General features: G+C 36.8%; 1 protein-coding gene across 2 annotated transcripts in view; it reads left to right on the top strand.

Moving 5' to 3' along the window:
- Positions 1–25388, top strand: part of LOC139694062 (uncharacterized) — a 302149-nt gene that overhangs the window by 196511 nt on the left and 80250 nt on the right. For both annotated transcript variants that reach the window (XR_011702092.1, XM_071592483.1), the window contains one exon: positions 16698–16758. The gene's annotated coding sequence lies outside the window, so the exon portion shown is untranslated. The remainder of the gene's footprint in view (positions 1–16697; positions 16759–25388) is intronic.

The raw sequence follows: 25388 nt of genomic DNA on the forward strand, positions 1-25388 counted from the left end.
AGTGCCATATAACTGATAAAATTACTCATCTACCACGATGAGTAATTCCAAGGCCTTTTTCCGCTATAATTACTGACATTCAACAATTTAGAGTTAGTATTATAATTTCATTAAAATTTTTAATTAAATTACTATTGTTTCTATGGATGAAAGTGAATAGGATAGATATATAGATATAGGTGAAATAATAAATATCTTTTAGAATGGGTCTACATATTGTTCTTAATGGAACTTGTAGGATGAAATAATATTTATTTCATATAGTTTGAATATATTAATTCATGCTTGTAAATATTTTCTTATTAGGTAGCAGAAGTCTCGTTAACTTTGAGGTTACGAGGCAAACAAAATGTAGTTCTACTCTATTTCTTGAATGAATTAAATGAGTGCAGGAATGACTTTCTAGTTAGCTACCATCTGAATCTTAGTTTCTTTTGTGTTGTAGTTAACATGGCGCAAACCAAGAGTTTTAGAACTATTTTGGATACACACTCATAGTTATCTCATAGTTGGTTTATAATTAAAAGCAGCGCGCAAATATCTTCTAGGTAACCACGCACTATTTTGCACGAATGTTATGCTTTAATTTTGCAGAATTTTTTGTATTGTCAATAATTTTAACGGGAAAAACTCCCCCGTTTGCCTATGTGTTACTTGTAACGGTGCACGTAAAAAATAAACTCTAAAACGTACTTTTTAAACATTATCTGTCCAGGGGCTCGTTCCATTATAAATGGAGTAATTGAATTTATATGCATGTTACACCCTTCCTAGTTACTGGTGTACCTTATATTCTGTATTTTAAATTTGAAAGCCCATTATAGGTTTGGTAGTTTTTAACGAATTCAAGGTAAAATGGAGGCACAACCGCGGAACGCGAACTTGGAAACTCCGTGTTGAAGGATGCCCATTAAAACTCAAAGAAGTGTGGAATTTTGCCTCATCTTTCTTTCTATAGTTATCTTTTTTTCCCAAATAGCATTGAAAATTTTAGTTTTCATCTCCACTGGCATCACATTCCTGCTCACATCATTCTTTTGCTGTTCGTTCTTTTACTCCTCCATCCATAAATTCACATGCTTCGACCAGAAAATAAAATGAGATATCCTATCTCACCTTGACTCTTATATAATCCTCCTTTATCCTCTTGCAGGGCAATGGTTATTAACTAATGTCTTAGCTTTATTACCTTGTTTTATAAGGACTTTAGTACTTCTTAGTCGTGAGATTGATAGGCAGTTAGAGCAGTCATATTGTTCCTTGCCGATGGGCGGCAATATTTACTCCTGGGTGATTCTTCTCGGCTATATTGCCATTTGTTACAACTATTTTCGGCGAGGAATTCAACTCATGTCGCTATTCCTCGTAGATGAAACTATCATATTTCCCAATCTTAATTAAGAACAATCACGCGCGGTCGCTTTGATTGAACACGTAAGACAAATATTTCGGTGAATTGATGCAAGTTCTTTCTCACAGTAATCATCGCGAAGGTTGGTTGAAAGGGCCAATCTCATAGCTCGAGGCTTTTTGGCTGGGGAAGTTGATACATTTGGAGTAGGGTAACCAGTTTCTTTCCCGTTTAGAAAATTACTCCACTTGGATACACATATATATGGCTCAAGATATGTTTAGGTATCTCTTAAGTACATATTATACAGGATTTGAACTCTAGATCATTCCGTCTTGAACTCACTTTCTTGCTTATCAGGATATATCACCGCCAGTGTCTCTCGATATTGAATTCTACAAAACTTAAGCTGCTATATATTTATTTTGTTACTTTTTAACGAATTTAAAATTAATGATGGATGTTAGTTATGTATTGACTGGACTTTTCTTTAAAGTTTTAGTAATATTTGATAATATTTATGATTGAGAAAATCTGCTAAATTATCAGTAGTTTAGTATTTATTGTGACCTGTTCAGGATGCTTCTATACTTGTATTTATTGGTTTACTTATCATTTGAATGAGGGCTTATTTATAATAATAAAAGTCTTCAAAGTGGAATCCGATCAAATTATGGTATACATGTTTGGTCTAGTGATATTTGTTTTTCTTCTGAGGAATGTTCATCCCTTAAACAGAGAACAAATATTGTTTTCATGAGTTATCATTTTAATTTCTTTTAGGCCTGAGGAGATGTTTCTCTCCTCAGGCCTTCTTAACGTCTTGTTGTTGTACAAGATAAATTGATATTAACATACTGACAGAAGTTTAAAGACATTAGTTTTAAGGGTTAATGGTAACGTAGCTGAAGTAAAAAGAGTATTGCATATAATTTCAAACCAGGCTCACCGTTTCCCTGATAAAAAATATCAAGTCATGATTTTTTAATATTTAGTTCCATGTCATATCTAGTAACCAACTCACTTGAACCATTTTTAATTAATAATTTTTGTTAGCGATTGATGCTAAATATTGACACATTTTCTTTGGATGCTCGAATTATCATGTGATGAAACAATTCATTCAAAATTTGAAATATATTTATAGTTAGTTACATGGTACGTCTAATTAACAATAAAATTTGGCATACATTCAGGAGCCACCGTGAGCGTTTAAAATCAAAACGATTTTTTGGAGTAGTCGGGATAGAATTTCAGATAATTAAATGAGGCATTGCTGCTTGGAAACGTATTTAGTAGTGCAAATAGATCTAAAAATGTAATGTTAATCATCTTTCACATTTCAAAGGCAGAGATAAAAACTAATTTAAAAAATTTATCTTTTCCAAATCTTGTTTGTGCCCTAAGCCGAGAATACTATCGTTCACTCGAAAAATGAATGTTTTTATAGGTACGATCATATGTGCCAGTAAAGCAGAGCGAAAGAAGTATGTGTTCTTGCGATAAATTACGGAATTGTTTGATTTCTAATTGGAATAACAATAGAGAAAATATTGTGGTAAAAATACCCATATGCCTCCACGAAATGTCAAATTGGGTTAAAGTTTTTTTAAAAATAATAAGGCCAATCAAATGCTATGCTCCCAACTTCCTTCGCGAAAAAATCTTGGGTTATAAGTCTTTACTAATTTTAATGTGATTTATTGAATGTTCTATATTTTATTAAAATTTTTTGACCGAGAATGAGATGAAATTTTATCTGAAAATATATGTGAGACATTATTTATGTTGTTAATAAGCAGTTAAGTAACAATTTGATTTACATCTCACCAAACTGTACATTTTTCTTTTGATGTTACTATTAATCATAAAAATTTAATGTGCGGGCTTATATTTTTTACTGTGATTTTGAGAAAGTATGAAGTGAGCAATAACTTAAGAACAAATAGTGTTTAAAACAGAAATATAGTAAGGATTAGTAGGTCTATTATTTTTTTGGCGGTTCGTGTAGTATTTTATATTAGAGAGAGGGAATGAACGCAATGTGTAAAAAAATCTATTATTATGATACAGGTATCGAAATTTTGTCATTTTTCCGACTTATTTTTTTACTCACATATTATATATTTATCGTAATTCTTAAGGTTTTAAGCCGCCTAGTTGAGAGGAAGCATGAGAATAAATCGACCCCTTTATCCTTTTCTTCGCTTGCAAAACCTATGTCATACGGTTTTCATTTTCATGGGGAAAAAATTCCATTTTTTTCCATCTTAAACTGCTGCCAAGGCATAATGTAATCAACAGTTGCCCTGCTCGTTTCGCTCTATCGGACCCTTTTGTGCCGGGATAATAACTTCATTTCTCTTCGCCTGTTCTTCTGTCGTGTTGTTCTCTTCCCGCTGTAGTCGTAAGTAAGCACGCGCCTGGACATACATAGGGTCTCACACCAAACACACACACGCACGCATGCGAGTTGCGGCATTTTATTACTAAAACGCGCCATCTGCTGTTTTCCTCGGTGCCTCCTCCTCCTCCTTTTTCTCTCCACCGCCGCTCCCAACTCTCGCCCATCCACTTCTCTCCCTTCCAGTGTTTCCCTCTCTTTCCATCACACCCCTGCCCATCCGTTGTCCTGTTTTCCTCGCCCTCTAGCCTTCCTTCTCTTTCCTTCACATATTTTCTTCTCCTTCGTTTCCTTCTCACCGTCCTTAAAAAAAAATGAAAACTCGGCGTCGAATAAAAAATAAGCCAGGGAAAAAGTCGGGTGGAAGTTTTTCGAAAGTGTTTCTCGTCCTCACCCCCTTCCATTTGCCCACATGCCCACTGTCTCCTTGTTTTTTTTCTTATATATTTTTTCTTCTTAGGGAAGTCTCGTTAAAATCGTCCCGTTTGGACTGAATCTCTCCTTTTTTTCAAGGTTGGGTCGTTCGTTTAAGTGGCGCTGGAGGGCGGGAATGAATGGGGTGAGGTGGTGGGCTAGCCGGAGGGAGGGATTGTCCGAAATGTGCGCTGAGCAGCAAAATTCGAAATTATCCGACGGGGTTAATTCGTTGGATCATCGGCGGATCGAAATTTTCTGTGAAATGAAAATCACGAAATTCAGGTGTCAACGTAACTTTAGAGCTCTGAAGAATCTCATGAACATGCACTCACGGAATATTTTGACAGTTGTAAGAAAATTACAAAATATTTCTTCCTTGAAATATTTATTGTTTGATGAACAGCAGCTATTTTAAATATTGACAGCTTGTTTAAGCTTTACTAAAGATAATTAATTTGATGGCCTTCCACCTACACAGCTTTTTCCCCCCTTATATTAATATATATTAATTTGAACATATATATTGTTTTTTAAAATCATAATACATTTAAAAATCCCGATGATATCAGAAAATATTTAACGCAAGGGGTAATTTAATATTTGCATCAAATCTATGCATAATATTTCATACTTTGTTGAAACGGCGAGCAGTTATCATTTATGCCGTTGATTTTGAGAGGATTTATAATTTTAGAATTGTCGAAAACCTTAGGTCCCTAATACTCGTAGCTAGGAAAATTGTTTACCTTGTATTTATATTGAATTTTAGAATGTTCAAGTATTTCATGAATGTCTCTCTCAATAATATCAGTTAGTGCTAATTTCAATTTATCTTTAAATCAGCTCTTTATACGAGGGTCATCCGGAAAGTAGTACCCGTTCGTGCCGCATGAAGTGCTGACGACGCGAGTAGCCGCTGGACGAGGTCAGATAGCTTCAGTGGCTTGTCTGCCTTCTCTGAGCCAAGTTGCGTGACGCTAGCATTGCCTGTGTTGTTTCTGTGATTGTTTACAATGTTTAAAAAAATTGAGAACGCCGCCAGTTGTGAAGTGAGGGCAGTGATTAAATTCCTCAATGCAAGAAACGTTCGCCCATGTGATATTCATCGCCAATTAAAGGAGGTGTATGGAGACAATGTAATGGACGAGTCGTCTGTTCGGCGGTGGTGTCGCAACTTCAACATGGGGAGGGGGAACACACACGACGATGAGCGTTCGGAGAGACCGTCTGTCATTACAGACCAACTGGTGAGCTCAGTTGACGAATTCGTGAGGAACGATCGGCGCGTCACAATTGATGACATCTGTGAGCATTTTCCCAATGTTTCTCGAACAATTGTTCATGAAATTGTTAAACACCATCTGCATTATCCAAAAATTTGTGCAAGATGGGTCCCTCGCGTATCTCAATGAGCTGGCGGCGAAGGACTATGCAGCAGGAATACAGAAACTTGTCACACGTTATGACAAATGCCTTAATTTGCTTGGAGATTATGTTGAGAAGTAGTTTAAAGTATCCTCTTTCAAATAAAATTTTTTATGTTTGTTAATATTTACTTTTGTGTTTTTATTTCACGAACGGGTACTACTTTCCGGATGACCCTCGTATATTCGCGTGGTACACAAACGCTTGTCTTGGGAAACCGCCAATATTGAAACGAGTACCCATTGCCGCAGAGCTAACTACGTTCCCAGCGTATGACCTTTGAAAAATTAATTATTGCCCTTCGACACAAAGGAAGGTAATCAAGCCACCGGAATCATGGGAGTCATAAATAAAAATAACAGGCGGTGCATTTGGCATAATATTTATTCGTTTCTTAGCAGCTCCACCTATTAAGTGATTGTGGCTTTGTTTATATAAGGATAATAACTGAAAGTAAAATTGCGGAATTGTATTTCTTCTTGGAGAAGTAGAATTTTTATGCATTCTGTTGACATCCTTGATGTGTTCCTTGTAACCAAATTGAGTCTTTGCCAGGGATAATTGCAATAACACACTATTGCAGTCCTCAGCATTCCATCACCAGTGAAAATATCTGCACCCATCGTTTCTGCCTTCCTTGAATTCCCCCAATAACCCTCTCTCCTCCCCCACCACGACTAGTACTTCGTAGTTTGATTTTAAAACCGTCCCCTTTATCATTTCTCTCTTTGTCTACAGGTTGTAGCCTGTACGCCCACATCTCAATAGCCTCCAATATTCTCCTATCATCTTGCTTCAATGTCTAAGTTTATCAGCAGTGTATAAAATCATTTTCCATTCAAATACTTTCAACGATTTTTCTTTACATCCTTACTCAATGTTCTTAATATCATTAATTCTTTCTTTATGAAAGCTTCTTTGTCTAAAGCAATTGTTATTTTATCCGTGCTACTGTGCCCATCTCTGTTTAGGGCATTTCCAAGATACGTGAACGGTTTCACCTGCTCTAGCTCCTATATTAACGTTGCACTTAGTTTATCTCGTTCTCGTAGAACTTACAGTCTTTATAATGAACAAGTGATAACACTTTTCCACTAGATAATCCTGTTGGAATCCCCCATATCACGCCTGAAACTACGTAATTTGCTCTTAGCCTTGTTTTGCTCGCATCGATTCTCATTCAATTCATACCTCACTGATTTTCAAATACGCTCAGCAATGACTGTAACACCTTGGCTGACTAACCTGTATACGTGCTCATTCGGAAACTTACTTTTATAAATCTCCTACCGGCCTTCATTCCTCTCTCAATACCTTTCCATGCCTCTTTAACAATTCGCATTATATACTACCTTGATCAAAAATTTCCCGGAATTTATTCAGAAAATTAAAAATACAAGTTTATTCATCTAAATCTATATTGTCCCCTTCAAAGTAATCCCCATCGACTGCAACACACTTATGCCAGCGCTTGATCCAATCCTCGAAACATTTTTTATATTCGGTTTTCGGTATGTCCATCAGTGCTTCCTGCGATTTTTCCATTACTTCCTCTCGGCTGCTAAAACGCGTTCCCCGTAATGGTTTTTTAACTCGATTGAACAGAAAGAAGTCACAGGGAGCCAAATCAGGTGAATTCGGTGGCTGTTGGATGGTATTTGTTGCATTTTTCGTCAAAAAATTACGAATAATGATAGCACTGTGCGACGGTGCGTTATCATGGTGCAAAATCCACGAGTTTTCTGCCCACATTTCTGGTCTCTTTCGGCGAATTGCTTCACGCAAACGTCTCATAACGCCCAAATAATACTCTTTGTTTACTGTCTGGCCTTCTGGCAAAAATTCATGATGCACTACACCGTTGTAATCCATGGAAACCGTCAGCATTGCCTTCTTTTTTGACTGAAAATGACGTGGTTTTTTTGGTCTCGGCTCATTTGGTGAACGCCATTCACTTGCCTGATGTCTGGATTGCGTGTCGTACTCATAAACCCACGTCTCGTCTCCAGTAATGATCCTTTTGATGACTGTGGGATCGGATTCAGCCTCGCAAATCATGTCTTTTGCGACGTCAACACGGTCTCTTTTTTGCATGAAATTGAGGTCTTTTGGCACCAACTTTGCTGCTACACGACGGAAACCCAAATCATTAACCACAATGTCTTGGGCGGATCCATAGGCAATGTTCAAGTCCTCCGCTATTTCTCTGATGGTTAATTTGCGGTTATTGACCAACATTTCTTTTACTTTATCAATTTTTTCACCGACTTTCGATGTCGATGGTCTGCCACTGCGTTCATCATCTTCGATTGACTCACGACCACTTCTGAACCGCTCGTGCCACTGGTAAACGACCGTTTTTTTTAGAGAATCGTTGCCGAAACACTTTTCCAACATTTCCAACGTCCGTGCGCCACTAAATCCGTTTTTTACGCAAAATTTAATACAAGTTCGTTGTTGCAAATTTAAATCCATTTCTGAAATTGTAAAAAATCGCCAACACACACAGAGATAGATGTACTCTTGGCTACGTAACTTTTGCAAATGTCAAGTTATGACACTAAGATTTAAAGGGAATATCAACAACAGATGTACCAATTTAACAAAAAAAACAGAACTCAAATCGGAACGATGGGAGCGCCACACGGTGGTTATTCCGGGAACTTTTTGATCAAGGTAGAACAAGTAAATCTTTTTTCTAGTATACAAGTAAATCTTTTACTTAGAAAATTACGAGTGATTATAAACATACTAGTCTTATTCCTCTTTCTATTACTACCCATACCGAAACTCCAACAGCCACATGCACGTAATAATGGGCAATTAACGGATAAGTCATCCATAATGTAATCGTTTATGCAGCTTAAAATTGCACTCCATTTACTCAATGAAACACCATCTTTAAATTTACGATGTAAATATCCTGATAGTACTCCATTCTCGAATTAGTGGCCTCAAAACTGCTATGGCATCAAGAATGGCATCCCTTTCTAGACCCAAACTCATCATTTCCTAAGTAATAATTTTCCCTCCTCTCCATTCTGTAATGGATTATACTTAAAACTACTTAAACTGTGAATGAGCTCAAAATTAAGGTCATGCAGTCCTCACATACAGCTGCCTATCTCTTTTCTGGGATGAAACTGACACCAATAAAGTAAAATCGTCCCACCAAATTCTTCCCTCAATGCTGTGAATTAACCCATAAATATTCTTCCCCATGTTGTCTTAATCCTGAAATATCTCCGATATAATTTTGTCTATCCCCACAGTCTTATTTGATTTCAATTTCCTTGATGCCCTTTTCATCTCGCAATCAAGTATGCATGGTCCTAAGCTATCTCCATCCATGCCATGTTTTCTTTTTTTGCCTAAACTTGCTGTCCTAATATATTTATTATTTATATCCTGTATATGCTCTTTCCCTCTTTCTCGAATCTTTCCCATTCTAATTTGTATTTTTTCTTCTGTATTTTTAATATGTGGTGTACACGGATTTTCTCTTCTTATTTCCTGACAGTATTTTCAACTTCCTGCAAAGTGCACTAAGTTCTCACCCCTTAGTAGTCTCCATATTCTTTCACTACGTTTACCACCGCTTTTTTCAACCCATTAGTTTACCCCCTTCAAGTTTAAAATGTATTTATCTCTTTGCAACTGTTTTTACATAACTCTTCCATTTCCTTCTTTCGTCTATCCTTCTTAGCATCTCATCTGAGATTCTTGGTTTCTATGTCTTGTTCTTGTTTACTGATCATATGGTTAAGTTTGAGGCTTACGATATCCCTTTTTTGATTTGTTCACATTTTTTTTCTGCTGAGCTCCTGTCACCACTCTTTTCTTATCATTTCCATAAAAGCTTCTGCATTCAATTTCCTCCGCCGTCTTCCCCGTTTTATCCTCTTTAATCTGACGTTACACTTCAATAGTTCTAAAATGATGTAAATGAAAAAATATCTGTATCTTTTCCTGGAAATTTGCAAACCAATGGAACGGTTCCTAAGTCGAGCGTAAGATACTCCTACATCTGTATTATAATATGTAAATGTAATGTAAAAATAATATTGTCTGATATCTCTCCGAAGCTCCGGCTATTTCCCACGTATATCTATGACAACTGTGGTTTTAAAACTAGTTGTGTAATTATATGTTGGATTTCCATCTCTTGCTTAATATTTAAATTATTTCCTATCATTAACATTGTCCAAATTACATGTAACTGGTTCATTCCTATGATGTGTCTTCTCTGATGCTGCTGTTGGCTCTGCTTTTTTAGGAGTTATTGTGTTGACGACCGCAGTAGCGTGGTCTCTCCCACTGCCGAACACGGCACATGGACCATTGGACCGGGTTTCTTAGTTGCTAGACCTAATTGACATTTGTGTCCATCATAAAGTCGTGGGAAAAATAATCTTAATGATTTCCTGTTGTCTTTCTTAGCAGTGTTTTAACGTGACGCATTCATTATCATGGTAAATAACGATAGTAATCAACAAGAGGTTAGGTCAATAGGGGAGGAATAGGCTCACCTAGTACTAAGCTCAATGTCATATAAAATACTCATGCCTGGGTATGGGTTCAGTTCCTTTCCCTGTGCCGCATGTGATTTCCCAGGTTCCCTTGGTTCCCCGAAAAACCTTATAGTTTGTGTAAAGCTGAAGGTATCCAGAGGCGTCCAAGAGAATCGAACCCGGGCCCCTCGGTCAGTAGTCCCGCAGTAACCGAGGACTCTACCCAGTGGACTACTACGACACTCAATTAACGAGTTACTTAAGGCGAATACAAAGAGCTATGGGAGATACTGCGATGGTAACTTTTAACGGAGCCATCCGCTAATATGCATTAAGTTGTCATTTCTAAGTATTAAAACATTCGCCAAAAACTCGGCTGGATATCGAGGGATCCGGGTCGGATCAGTGGTTAAGGCAAATAATTTTTACATTTTGAAATTTCTGCATTTTAATACTGAGGCTAATTAAATTCTGTGAGCATTATTGATATAAATGGTGAAAATGCTACCTCTAAATGTCAATATCATGTGAGTAATTCATAATGTAGTCTTAATTTCATTGCATGCCTATTGTATCAGTTTTCCATCTGTTTGTAGGCGGAAGACTCACTGGATATTAGAATATTTGACGGATATTAGATATTATATGACACATTTTCGAATATAGTGTATGGTAGAGCTTTATTGAAATGAAGATGAGACATCAATTTGAAATCAATCTGTATATCGTATATTGAATTCGTAAATTAGATGGAGTATGAATAGTTCTTGAATAAATCGTTAAACATCACAGTACAAATTTCATCTTTTGTGTCAAACTAAGGAATACAGATCGATATACGTTTCAATAAATATTTGAGAAAGTCTCGAGTTGACTCTCTGTTAATTAGTTAGACCAAAATAGTGAAATGACTCCCTACTTCGGACGATAAATTATTCAGCAGGAAAATGTCGATTTCATCATGATCAAATGAGTGCCTCTTGTCAAAGTCACGACTTCAAGCGTGAAACCTATATTGATGGAAAAGAACGATAGGAAATATTTTGATTTATGTGAACAGGATTTAGGTTTTAAATTGAAATAGCTATAGACTATCCCAAAAAGGTATTTGACTCATTCCAGAAGTCGTGCTTCGGTAAATTTGTAATATGTGCTACGCATTCAATTAATGAAGCATTTCTTCGATTTCTTTCCTCGACAGTGAAATTCATTACCCATTGCGTGTTCATCGCTCGAATTTTCCATTTAATAAATCAGTCTCTTGGAAAGGAATTTTTTTCTGAAGAATGTACATTCAGAAGTTGTTTTTCCATCCATTTAAAGAGTTGTTTTTTATGGACGTAACGTTATAAATATCTCCCAATTAATGCTCAAACGTCAACATCACTGAATTAGAAGTATTATTCACTGATGTAAATTCTCATTGGATTTTAGTCTGCGGTGAAAATCGTAGTATAAATACGTTTTCCACCTTTTCAACGTACCTTTTTTCGGTGCATCACATTCCTTACCTAAAGAATCGCCCCAAATGCGTGCATAATTGATGAAAAATTTCGTCCATTAATTTCCAAGCGTTATTACGGCACTCCTTTGACAGGTCCTAATCTCTTAATGTCCGATAAATTGAATGGCATCTCTCCGGCATCTGCAGGACATGAAAGGTCCGCTGCCGCGAGCAGAGGTTTTTTTTTACGTGCGCGAAGATGGGTGAGACAAAGAGGAATCTAGGCGAGCACTCGATGAGCGAATGGTGCGGACGGGGCATTCCGTGGAATGAGTCATTTCAGGCTGCAGATCTCCTTTATAACGTTTGCAATGGATGGGAGCAAAGAAAAGAGAGAGTGCTTTCTCTCTCTGGCGTTGAAAAATATAAGAAAAATAAGGTATCTGAAACCTATCTTGACTAGTGGGATTTACGGACCGCGGTGGATGGACTCATTTCTCCCTATCCATTGTGAGATTTCTTTTTTTTTAAAAAGGGCAAAGAAAAAGTAAAAAATACAAATCTCCTGGATCAGGGAGATATCCAGCACTCCCCTCGCATGAACCACTTGTTTTTGTGTGTGAAAATATCTGAAAGCCGAGGTTGTTTTCCTTTGCTTGCCACATGTTTTCCTCCACGAATGACGAAAAGCTCACCCAGTAGTTCTCTCTTACCTCTCCTTCCTCGGCAAGTGAAACATTTTCCAAGTAAGTCGCTTCTGACGACGATTTGTTCTAAGCTTTCCTCTCTTCCTTAACTCTCTTCTTAACCTTTTTACATTTTGATCCTCCGCATTGTACTTATATCAGGAACTCCAAAACACTTCATTTTAGACCTCCCTTACCTTAAACAAATTTCGATGGGCATCCCTAAAAATACCATGTCCGTCATGAAAAATCTCATAGAAATGTAAATTTATGAACAAACTATTTGGGTGATGGACCTATTTGAATAACTTCACGAGAAAGAAATATTAAAAATGTACGTGATTAATTTACCTTTTGAATAATAATTCAGGACGAACTTGCATCATCAAAACGTCCTGCGTCGTGAACGTATAATAACATAGATAAAGTCTCCCAGACTCAAATATAGGAAATATATTGCAATATTTAAACTTTTTCGATTCAATATCCAATTTATAATGTTTTCCGTCTCTCATTTCGTAGTTTTGCACCTTTTTCAGTTGCCATAGCGTCAGGACTAGGATTTAGAAATCACTGACTTCCCTAGACTTCCCCACCAATACGATGATCGGTGTCGATAGGATGTGATATGGGAAGTCGAGATCGGATCAGGGAAATCCTTCATACACCCGACTAATTCTTCCAATGTCGTCCCATCCTCCTCTGACAACCTCCTCGAATATCCGTTGGACTTAACACGGCCATCATCACGACTGGCCATGAGCTCTCCCTTTTCCCAATCAATCTTTCCTCGTTCCTTTTTTAGACAGAATTCACCGACCTCTACCGGGTGCAAAGGCTAAGATTTTTGAACGAGATTTCCTTATGCATAAAATGCATAATCATTTTGGAGTTTTCAGTTGTTGTGGCGGTCCGACATTCGTGACTCAAGTGCTTGCATTGCTCCCTTCGTTGCTTAGATAACGTGCTCAGTACCGACGAGCACTGCAGAGATCATTTTTTCCATGTTAAATTATTTTAGTTTTGATCTTGATTGGAGAAAGGTTTCAATATGCAGACCACCAAACTATGTAATTTTTATTTATTTGCATGCTTAAATTTTTCATGAATAAAAATAGGACCAATAAGTATTTCCTTACCTTATGAAAGCGGATACGATTTGAAATATGAAAATAGGGGCTACGTTTTACCCGAGGGTATATGTCATTGGCACATTCGAAAGGTTGCGGCCAGTTGCAATGCTGTCTGCGCAAAGAATTGCGGGAGATGCCGCGAAAGTTAGTTTAACGAAGTCGTCCGACAATGAGCATCAAAGTGTAGTAATTTCACTCCGTAAAATGTTTGAATTTCGATCCTAATTACACATGTAAATATCCAGAGAGATTTTAAACTAAAATGACTGGATTAGCATGCCGGTATAAATTGGCGTCAGCCAGATCTAAACCTGGCCAAAGTTGAATTCACTATCAAATAAAACATTTTATCACCCGCTCAAACAATGAGGAATATTTTATGAAGTTTTCTCGGGTGTTCCACCGAGTCAGGAGCACAATGCACGAGTCGAGCACGGAAAAGTCAGCCAATATGGAACCCCTAACCCGGTGGAAGACCTGAGAAAACTTCATCAAACAAATACGCGGTACGGGAAAGTACCAGATCTTAATGAGTAATATATTCGATTTAATGTTTGCATTTAGCATTTACAACATGATGTTTCAAAATAAACATTTTTCGATTAAATTATTATTAGTTCCTATTGGATCTTTATTCCATTAAATTTGTTCCTTAAAGATGGCTTTTGGAGTGACAGTAGATATATACTACTTTCAAAATATTACAAAAATCATTTTTGAAGTCATCTTCTTGAATGAAAGAATGCTATTATCGGCTAACACATGTTAAACTTGCAAATACTATAAGTGACATAAATAAAACTATGGGAAGTAGAATCACTGTGAAAACCATTAAGACTCAGTGAAAAAATAGGTATTTCGTATGGGGCATGATTGTTTACTGAATGCCCGGCATGATTTTATTAAACTCTATTTCATTTATGCAATATAAATTTGATAAAATATTATATGAATATTATGATAACGCTTTATATTACTCTCCTAGTCCTTAGAATAGTCATATAATAAAGATTTCTTTGAGGTAATTTAATGATGCCTTTTATATTTCGAAATATTTCCGATATGAATGAAATATTATCTTATTTAAACTTTCTGTCTTTATCCCTATTATTACTCATTTATCTCTCCTCATAGTAATTACGATTACTCTTTTTGACAGACTTTCTGTCTGCTGATTAAAACAAAATAAATGTAGCCCATTGTTCCTTTAAAAAGAGCACGATTACTTAAACTATTTATGAGTTTGAAATTGATTATATGCTCTGAATCGAACATTTTTCCCAAAAACAAATGAGATAGCACATTATTAACAAGTAAGCATTTTCGTAAATGCTTGCATATTAGAATAAATTTTAAATTCAGAGGAAAAATGAAAAAGTTATAATGGCCATTACAAGTTCAAATATGCGTTCGCTTACACTTTTATTCATTAAAAAATGAAACCCAAACGGAATTTGAAATTCGTTTTTAAGTGCCCTTTTAGTAGTCTAATGTAGATTTAATGTAAGACCATCTGCTGACTACCCCTCTCTAGAAAACTTCCCTTTTACCTCGTTTTCGGAAACTGAGTACTCTTAGATAAACGATTAGACTATCAAATTCCTAATTCGTTTCATCAATACGTCATCCATTAAAAATATCGATTATGCTTTTATTTTCTGGAGTAGGTAATAATATGTCCTTTTTCTGAAACTATTACTTACGCATTTGTATCTGGTTGTGGTGTATGACTGGAAATAATTTTATAAGCTAAAAATAATTATGCACACAGGCTTTTTACTACTTGTTAGTGAAGGCGTTTATGACAAAAAAAACACCAATCTAACGAGAGAAGAATTAAGAATAATTTTTCATTTTATTGTAAAGATATACAGTTGAGGCCGAACTAATTATGCACACCGTAGGAATTGAATTATAGATATTTCATTGAAATCATCACCTTGTGCAATGAATACACTACTATTAATACCAACAAGGAATATTCTACATGGGATGCTCAGAGAAGATAAGGTTAAAATCTGTGTATTGGCGGAAATTGCTAAGATACTTTTTGGAAGAAATAAAAATTTCGAAACAAAATGATTTTTTGCTTTTATGGGTATCTAGGCATCACTAGATTTAATTTGGTTCTAAGCTTCATCTCTCGCATCGTAAGACTAAAATGGCTTGTTTGATAGGTGCTCAAAACTGTTATGATATTTTAAGTGACGGATTTATCTTTCTCAATTTCAATTCGAACCGTTCTTCGGGAAAATCACATGCATTATCTCCTGTCGTTTTCTGTCCATTTGCCTTTATTCAATTTCTGATCTTAGGGGAACTTAGTATAACTCTCCGCATGTCTCTTATTAGGCCTGAGACCTTTTTTTTCTTCGACAGTACTTAGTCTTAGACCGTATTTTCCCGCGTGAATTTTGACATGGTTTCCCATTCGAGATCCACCCCTCCCTTCCTTGCATTTTTTATCTCACCCCCCCGTTATTTATGTTCACATGCGTACCCATTTATCCTGCCACGTTTACCCACGAGGAATTCTTTTTTTTAGCCATCAGGGATATAAACGACCTGCACTCGAAAGAAAAGGAAACTGGCTAGAAATTTCATTATATATTTTATTAATTTTTCCCTGCATTAGGAGTATGTCTTAATTCTCATAGAGACCGGCCTGCGTCTGTGTGCCTGTGTCTTATCTTTCCTCTTCGACCGTGCCGTTGCAAGTCGTCCTCAATGGATAAAAAGAAGTCACTCTTCTAATTGCCCACAGGACATGAGGAAGTAAGGAAGTGCGCAGTGGCAAATAAAACTCTGGAACCTGCAGCTGACACCTGTTTAACTTTACGAGTGAAGCGGTTGTACAACTTTTGCTGCGCTTTGAAACTCGGGAGTCTTCTTCCTCTTCTTGCGTCTGTCGTTGAAATATTGTCATTGATATTCGCGTCGCTTTAAGGTCTCCTTTGATCCTGGGAGTCATACTGTCGCCTTTTATCCTCCGTCCCATTTCCTCACGTAGCGCAATCCCTAATTTACGGGGACTTTAACCGTCAGAATGTCAGTTTCCGTGAACATCTGCGTAGCGTACTCATTAGTGTAAGTTTCTTAACTAGGGGACGAAGTTTTAAAGCTTCTGACTAGAGGCTAATGTAGCCGTGTGCTGAGTTAAGAATTATCAATGTGGAGATTTTGCTACCTAGCAATTATATATTTATTTATATTTATACGTGTTATACTATGTACTCATATATACGAACTTAAGATGGAACAGAAGGCAAAGACTGAAGAGTATAAAGATGACAAAGAAGATTTCATGGGAATTTCGTTTCTTACAGGCGGTCCTTTCATCATCGATGGAATCAAAAGCAGAGGCCGCTAAAGGAGCCCAAAACATTCGTGAGTTCTGATTTTTCCTGCTTGCCTTCATTTTTCTTTACTTTTTACACCATTAAACATGTAGATTGAACGTTGACTTTTTTTCTTCCTTCCTTGCAAGATTTAGTAACCATGACGTTTTTTGGACAAAATTAGAATTTTATAGTTTTCGTTGCTCATCCTTCGTGTCTCTCTTCCGCTTCATTCCCTCTGTCAACCTTGTTTCTTCCTTCTCTTTTTTTATTCCGCCATCCAAGCCCTAGACATTAACGGGCTCTCTTGATCCTCTCAAATGTAACCGCTCAAAAGGATTGTGTCGGAGAGGAAAATGACCCGCGTACCGGCTTATGTGATAATATCATGAGTGGTTCCATTAGCAAAATTCTGAACTACATGTTCTTCGTTGATTAATTCTATTTTAGATTTAAGTGGCTGAGATAAATAACAAAAATCGCAAGTGACTCATTAGACCATTGGCAGTTCTCGTTGAGAGGTATCGCCATTATATGCGACTGTTGCGAGACATTTTGGTGAAAGAAGACCGATGAGGGTTAAATGGATTGAGGGAATGCGAAGAGAGATGGGTGGCAAAGAGGGGGAGTAAATATCATTACCGAATGGGATGGAAACGCTTTTAATGCAGACATTCACTTTGGGCGTTTATTTTTTGACCTCGTTTCAATATCTTTTTTTCATGATATCTTAATTACATGGCATCAATGAAGAGATTTTGGAAGTATATCCAAGGGGACAGTTTTCACTCATTAAGTCACAAAATGGTTTCTATGAATGAGGCCGCAAGTTTCCTAAAGAACGCATTTATTTTTTCCGTGGTATAGTATTTCAATTATGTATTCTGCATGTTAAAAGATGCAAATGTCAAATACCTACATAATTTTAATTTAAACTTTTGACTCTTTCTTCATGCGTGTTTCATCTATAATCACAATATATGTTTTTAATAAGCACGTAGTTGTTGATTTAGCTTGATATACATACTTTTCAATATCATGAGAAACATGCAGCCGAGATTAATTTACCCAAAAATATGACTATATGTCCATCAGTATCTATGTGGGAATTAGAATCTTCAGTAGCATTCGGAGAACACGAAAATATCATTGCTATAAGTAACTACAATCAAAAAAGATGCTGCAAAGTATAAGAATCGTCCATGTTGTTAGCCAAGTTCTAGGGGCGACGTGCCACTAATACATTTGGATTTTTACCCTTCTCTCTTCAATGTTTACTGGGCAAAAATAACTCGCCGGACTGTTTATTTGGATACCACATCCCCGTCGTAATTTCTCCCAGATAAAGGAAAAGGATGCAAGTGGGCACGCCCCTTCCATCCCCAGTATCTCATTCTTTTCTATCCTCTCCATCTCCATTTGCCCAATCGGAAAGAAGCCCTTCACTCACCAAAATCACCCTCCCGCCAAACTTCCCCACTTTTCTTCTTTAAGCTTCCTCGTTTCCTTTTCGTTTTGCCCCTTAAACATGCGCATTTCTCATTGAATTGTTCCCTTCGGGTGGAAGCTTAAGTAACAATCCAGATTCTCCTCCACCTCCTCCGGAATGTGGCCTCCGTCCCCAGATTGCCATTCCCTCTGGGGAGAGTTTTTTTTCCTTTATCCCTCAAACGTACCGATGCTCACCGTCCATCGATTTGAAACCCTGTGAAACGCATCTGTCACAATTTTCTGTGCCGATAAAAGCTCTTTTGCTATACGTTGTCACGCAAAAATTCTCGTATTTCCATGCCACCTTGTCATCTCCATCTTTTACTCTTCATATAATTTTATCTAATGAATTACGATTTTTCAGAAAGGTAAAATATTAAATGACAAAATAAACTTTTTCTCAACACGGCTTAACACGGTTTACAAAAATTCTGATTTAAATAAAGTAAAGTATTGTTACTCAATTATTATCAGACTCGTAGAGAATTGTGGCGTATGAAAGTAGTATATGGGGAAAAGATAATTAAGAGAGATATTTTTGTATTTAAGTTTAAAAATTGCATATGTGAAGTTGATAAATTCTTTAGTTGTTAGGGGAAAAATTATGTTTATAATTTATGGAACCATTGTCCAAATATTTTCAAAAGATATAGCTGCAAAAAATTATCATTATTTTTTTCATCTTCCAAACAAATATTTATTGTATCAGAGTATATACTGTTAGCCATATGCGGTACACACGTGAAAATTTTTCAGGCTCTGTTCTGTTTTAAAAACTCTAGATTAAAAAACTAAGTGACATTTCTTCCAAGAAAATGAATTGTTTAGATATATTATTTTACTAAGCTCATATTTTGATGAGAAAATTTAACGGAGTTATAATTTATTCGGTGCATTAATTGCGCCAATAGAATATTTAATTTTAATATAAAGATACTCAACTCTAAATCAGATTTAATAATATGGATGTAATCAGGTTAGCGTTTATAGCTTGCATTTGTTCTCTCGTGTTCTAAATACAGCCTCCTGTAAGAATTTGGGGCCATCCATAGAAACTTCATTTACATTTATTTGCTGTAGATATTTCCAGATTCATGTTGACATCAGAGTTTAACTGCACTAGTGCAGTTGCCCTTTCATTTTCTGAGGCTTCTTTGAACCTTTTGCTTTAATCCCCATTCTGATTGGAAGATAATCCCGCCGTTCAAATTCCGTTCAACCGTGCTAATCGTCAAAGCGCAGCATGTAGCGATTTCAAAATGACTGTGTACTACTGTTGCGCGATGGGGTTTCAGGGTAGTTGGTCCCAGATGAAGTGAATCTCGGATCTGTCGTTCTGCTCTCTCGGAATGGATTTTGGGGAGTTCGCATAGCTCCTCCGTATTATTTCCACCTGCAATATACAACATCTGCTTCTTCGTCCCTCTTGTTCTCTTCCCCAACTATAAATGCATATATAAATTTACGATGCGACCAAATATATGTATAACTAGCTCAAGTTTTGAAAAACATATACACTTATGTACATATATCTAAATATAAATAAATAAATATATATATATATATATATATATGTATAGTTTATATATACATATATACTCGTATATACATACATACGTATACTCGCTCACATATATATATTGTAGAACTTCGTCCTGGTCAACTAAATGCATACGCACATACTCGTATATGCTTGTGTTGTGTGTACAATTCACTCTTCCTCTTTATCCACCCCAAAGCGGACAATGGGACAGAAGGGAGCATCGATGCCCCGCTTGGGGTACCCTTGCTCATTTTTCATCCCCCTCCTTACCCTCTCACCTCCGTTGCAACCCTGTCCAGAACTCCCCACCAAGAGTTCACCCCGTAACCCCTTCCCATCCCCGCGGACTATTCCACAGTTCACCCCCTCTCTCAAAAGGGGAGAATGGCCGATTCTCCCTCCCTCAATCCACACAACCTCCCGCCCACCCACACACGCTTCCTTTGCATCGAGAGGGGATCGGGAGAGGGGCACCGCGCCTTTTCCCCTCTTTTCCCAAACAAAAGGACTCGCCTGTGCCGTTTCGTTGGACCCCCGAGGGGAGGAGTGTGAGGATCGGGGGCGGAGGGAGCGAGAGAGTTTAGAGAAAGGCGAGAGTTTGGTGAAATAGAGGAAAGAAAGCAGGGGATGTCCTTCAAGGGAGGGAAAGAGGGAGGGAGGGGGGTAGTGAAGATGGGGGAGGGGTCGGAGGATTTGACCTGCTCTCCGAAAAGGACATTAATTCCGCGGGGTTGGAAAATTGATCGCGGTCTACCCCTTTTTCCCTCCCTCCCTACACACCCGCTTACTCCCTTCTCTCCCACCCCTGCCCCGCACCGCATACCACCCTCTCGTACATTCCCTACACTTACTCCTCCTACCCTTTCCTTCTCCATCCCACCTCCCCTGCTCGTTTTCCTGACTGAGAATCGTTTGTTGGTGAGCAAATCACCCATCAGCTGATGCGAAACACTGGCGATCGGAATTAACTGCCATCGATACATGTGCACGAGCGGTGGGGGAATGCGTCGTTCTCATGTTCCTTTCGCCCACATCCCTTTATTACATTTCTCCCCTACCTCCCCTCTGCGGGTTCATCCATCCATTTTCCTCTGTTTTTCTTCTTTTTAAACCTCTACCAGATGTATGAGTTTCTTCTGTTCGGAGTTCGGGTGCATATTATGATGAATTCAAATGAAAATTTGCTGTCCACCAAATTCATAATCATTCTGATGATGGGCTTTTATTAATTTAAAACTTAGCTCATTGAAATACGCCTAAGCGATTACTTAAAACGTTTTCCTGATCGGGAAGAATGAGAAGCGAGATAACGTTGATTTCGTACTTTTAAAATAAAAGAAGTCTTCAAGAAAAGGTAGGTACGTCAAATCCAATAGCTGGAAACATAATAGGTTTCCTGTTTCTGGCTATTCTAAGTTTCTAACTGATGAAATCGCATTTTTCTTTCCACATGCGGGAAATATGTTAAGGCAAGTTATTTTTGACTTATGGTTTGTCTGAATTACACTGACCTGCACTTGAATTCCTCAATATGAATCGATGGGTAATGTAAACCAACTAGCTGATTAGCCGTCGATTGAGAAAAGGAAGAGTGCGAAGGGCTCTTCTGAATTCCTTTCGTGCCCTATCTTTGATTGTGACATTCTTGTTTAATTATTTAATTTTGATATTTCCATTCTTAATTAGCTCTTCTGAGATAATTGTCTTTATTTGTGAAAGTATGGCCACGTGATGATATTTTATTTAAAACGTTATTCTAATCATCACCGATCGAAACAATCATAAATATGCCCTAATATATTAAAATGATAGAGCGTCGCCTTTTGTAATTGACAGATGATAATCCGGCAACCATCGCTATGCAAGATAAAGTGTCAGTGGCTATCAAAATGTTACAGAAGAATCTTAAATAATCCTTAGTGGCCCAATTGTCATCATCCTTCAGTCACTTTTTGTTACCGAAGAGATTTAACTCGGCTGCATTTTTGGTTTTAGTTCTAGTTTTGTGATAAAAATGTGCAATACTATTCAGAGCGTTAATTAATCTAATTGCATCATTAGAGCCAAAATAGATAGAAAAAGTATTCGAATTCAATATTCTTATAAAACGATCGGAAAATCTGATAGTTGAGGAACTGTTTGTGCTTAGCAAGCGACCCACTACTCTCTATCGGTACTATACCTTTAAACGGGCTTTAGCCTGTTATTAACAGTTTGCTATTAACTTGAAGTTATATAGGAAATTAAGTTTATTTGAAACCAGTTTGGTGCGATGCTAGGTTTACCGAAAAAATATTATAGTTTTAATTAATGAATAAAGCATGGCATTGGTCGTTATTTTCTAATGCGCTGCAACATTTCAAACTCCAATGCGACTGCCTCCCAGGTAAAACCGTTTTTTTGACTTTAGTTCTGAAGACAAGGTTGTCTTTTATTTTAAGCGTAAGGTATAGAATTTTTTGACAAGTCCAACGATTTATTCGGATAATCAGCTATGTGTGGACATCATTCTATATTTAATTTTGCCAGACTAAATCAAATATTTTCATTTAGCTGAATCACGAGTAATTCCTGTTATATACTTAATGAATAAAAATGCATTAAAAACTATCATTTCACGTATCTTAAAATTGGAGTTTTCTAAACAAAAATTCCAGAATTGAAATAGAAATCATTGTGACGGCTTCCAATAAACATTTTTTAAGAAGAGGAAATCATCTTAGAACAAATGATAACGCGAATCGATCTTAAGTGCATTATTTTGGTGCTGTCAAGCAGTATATTTTCTATTAAGTGTGTTTTCCTCATTATTTGCTATATTCACATGAACGCGATCAAATCTTATTATTTGATATTGAGAAAGCTTTATAGAGCACAGCACAAGTAGTAATGAAATTTGGGACTGAAACTAATCGTTTTGAGTAAAGATGAAGATAAACTAGAGACTTTGGAATGAATATTTGGACATATTTCACGATAAGAAAGAAAGGATATAAGGAAGCAACGCTGAAGAGAGAAATAGAATGGGCGCTCTTTTAAATCTGAAGTACGAAGCCCCAATAGAGGAACTACAGTATACTTTCTCTGATATTGATGCGATATATACGAGGAGCTAATTAAAAGTGCAGAAGTGAAAACGTCGGCTAAAGAGTATGAACTGTGGAATCCCTGGCATGTATTATTTATTGATGGACTTCAAAGTATGCATTTTATTAAGATTAAGTTGAGTAAAAATACTGTAATTCTCACGACCAATAGGTTACATATCTTACTAAGGTCGTCAAAACACCGATTTAAAGTGAAGAAAAGAATGAATAACTGATCGTAGCACTTTTCCACTTGATAAAAATATTTTTATTTACGACCGGGTTTCGATGTATTACATCATCATCAGGTCACCTGATGATGATGTAATACATCGAAACCCGGTTGTAAATAAAAATATTTTTATCAAGTGGAAAAGTGCTACGATCAGTTATTCATTATGTTCGACTTCCACCACATCACGCCTGAAGCTACTCAATTTATGAAGAAAAGAAACTGAATTACGACTAAAAATGAATGCAATGGTCCTAGGCACACCGTTTAGGTGAATTTAAAAGTGCTTGATCACTGAATAAATAAACTATGTATATTAGCATCGTAAAGTTCAGTGGAAAAGTAAACTTATTTTAAGTGCTCAGTGAAATGATGACTGATTTGAATTTAAGAAAAATCCGAAGAGAAGTTATTTATTTTAAAACGCGATGAAGAAGAATTCACAGAAATTAGCTGAAATTGTAGACCTGGAAATTTATCAATAATTTCTACTGGAAGAGATTGCTTCCTGTTCCAGAGGAGATAAAAGAGCCCTCTAATAACCAAATATCGATCAAATTTGCAATCAGAATTGAAAAAGAAAGGATAAAAAATATTGAGGCAGAAATGCTCACTTTTATTCATTATCTTCATCCTCTGCAAAATAGGAAATAATGAAACAAATTGAATGAATCGGACGAACGCAAAATAATTACTATTTTGCAATTTTTCGATCAGGACAGATGGTGTTAGAAATATCTATAATCTTCTGATTAAATTGAAAAAAAAATAGCTTTAAGTAATGGAAAGAAGTATTTAACGTCCAATAGGTAACTTTAACCTACGAGAAATCTTTAAAACGACATTTATTGGAGTATAATGTCATATGGCATCGAAACATAAGATACAAGAGATCTACAGCAAGGATGCCTGGATGTCTTCGAATTATGGAACTGTAGAAGACTACAATGTGTCAAATAAATGGAGAAAGATAAGTCGTTAAAAGATCCTTCGAAAGATAGTAGATCAGCCATCTCGGTAACATCTCCCAACAAGAAAAATCATCTCGTTATTTGCTGATGCATTGACACACATGCACGCCGCAGGGCTTTCCAATATGAATGCGTGGTTATTGGCATCTCCGCTCCCGTGTATGAGGATTCAATGTGGATTAAGCGGATCGGGAGTTGTGTTCGAACTGCCAGTTTAATCGATGAACCTCCAATATGTATACGAATACTGTTGGGGAGAAGGTAATTCTCATTTGCACTAGCAGAGGGAAACAATATGTTTTGAAAGTAAGGAACAGTTGAAATGATGGCCAATAACAGCCCAATTTGTTTGAAGCATATTGATCAACAATACTTTCGATTTTAAAGAGTCAATGAATACTCTTTGGAGGTTCTGTAAGCATCTCCATGATAGAACAAAACTGCATTTCACTGATTACTACACTCAAATCGTTGTTATTGTAAACCAAAACAAAGGTACGAAAACAGAATGTTTTTGGAATATATTTGATTTGTAAAGACAAATTTCAATAGTCATTAGCATTTTCCTTCTCACGAATGATGGTCCGTACCGTGTAAATATCTTCTAGACTTTATTTTTGAAATATTAGTTGCAGTAGGGTAAATTAGCGTTACGGGATATAAGCGTGTTACAATGATACTCAGCCTCCTGTTTTAACCTTCTTAAATGAAAAGCATCAGTATCGTTCACATTTTTCATAGTTTATGTTTTCTAGACTAAATATCCTCTTCTTCTACTTTTTCTGCTGTTGGAAGTCCCTCATACTTTCCTAGCACATGTATGCCTGGTTGAGGAGAGTTATTCGCATTTAATCTGAAAATGGCGTAGTAAAATGACATCACTTAACGCAAAAGGAATGATTTATTATTGCCTGCAATTGGATGATTTTAAATGTGTTACGTAGGTACGCTTTATATATCCGTCCATAAAAATGATGACTCGTCGTTTCCGATAGGTAAATGTCGCATCGGTTGAACGTTCAATGCTTTAGCTTGATGATCTTAATCTCGACTTGAATATTAAGTCAAGAATATAATGTTTGTACCCAGACTGCGTCTTCTTGGCAATGTTAGATTTAGGTCCTATCCTAGAGAGTGGCAGAGAATAAAAATAAAATCTATACAGAGGCCAGGATTGGAAAGAGTGGGTGGGTCGCCAACTGAATTGAGAGAAATGGGTCGCCAACCGAAAAAATGTTGCCCATTCTTTTACTCCCCTCTCCTACTGTTCGATGATACACAACTATTTTGGTATGCGCGACTGCCTCCTTGTGTGTGACGCGAAAAAGTTTTTTTCTTTCACGTGTTCGAATCGAC

The sequence above is a fragment of the Hetaerina americana genome, unplaced genomic scaffold (assembly GCF_022747635.1).
Source record: "Hetaerina americana unplaced genomic scaffold, ioHetAmer1.1.p SCAF_5, whole genome shotgun sequence".
Taxonomy (NCBI): Eukaryota; Metazoa; Arthropoda; class Insecta; order Odonata; family Calopterygidae; genus Hetaerina; species Hetaerina americana.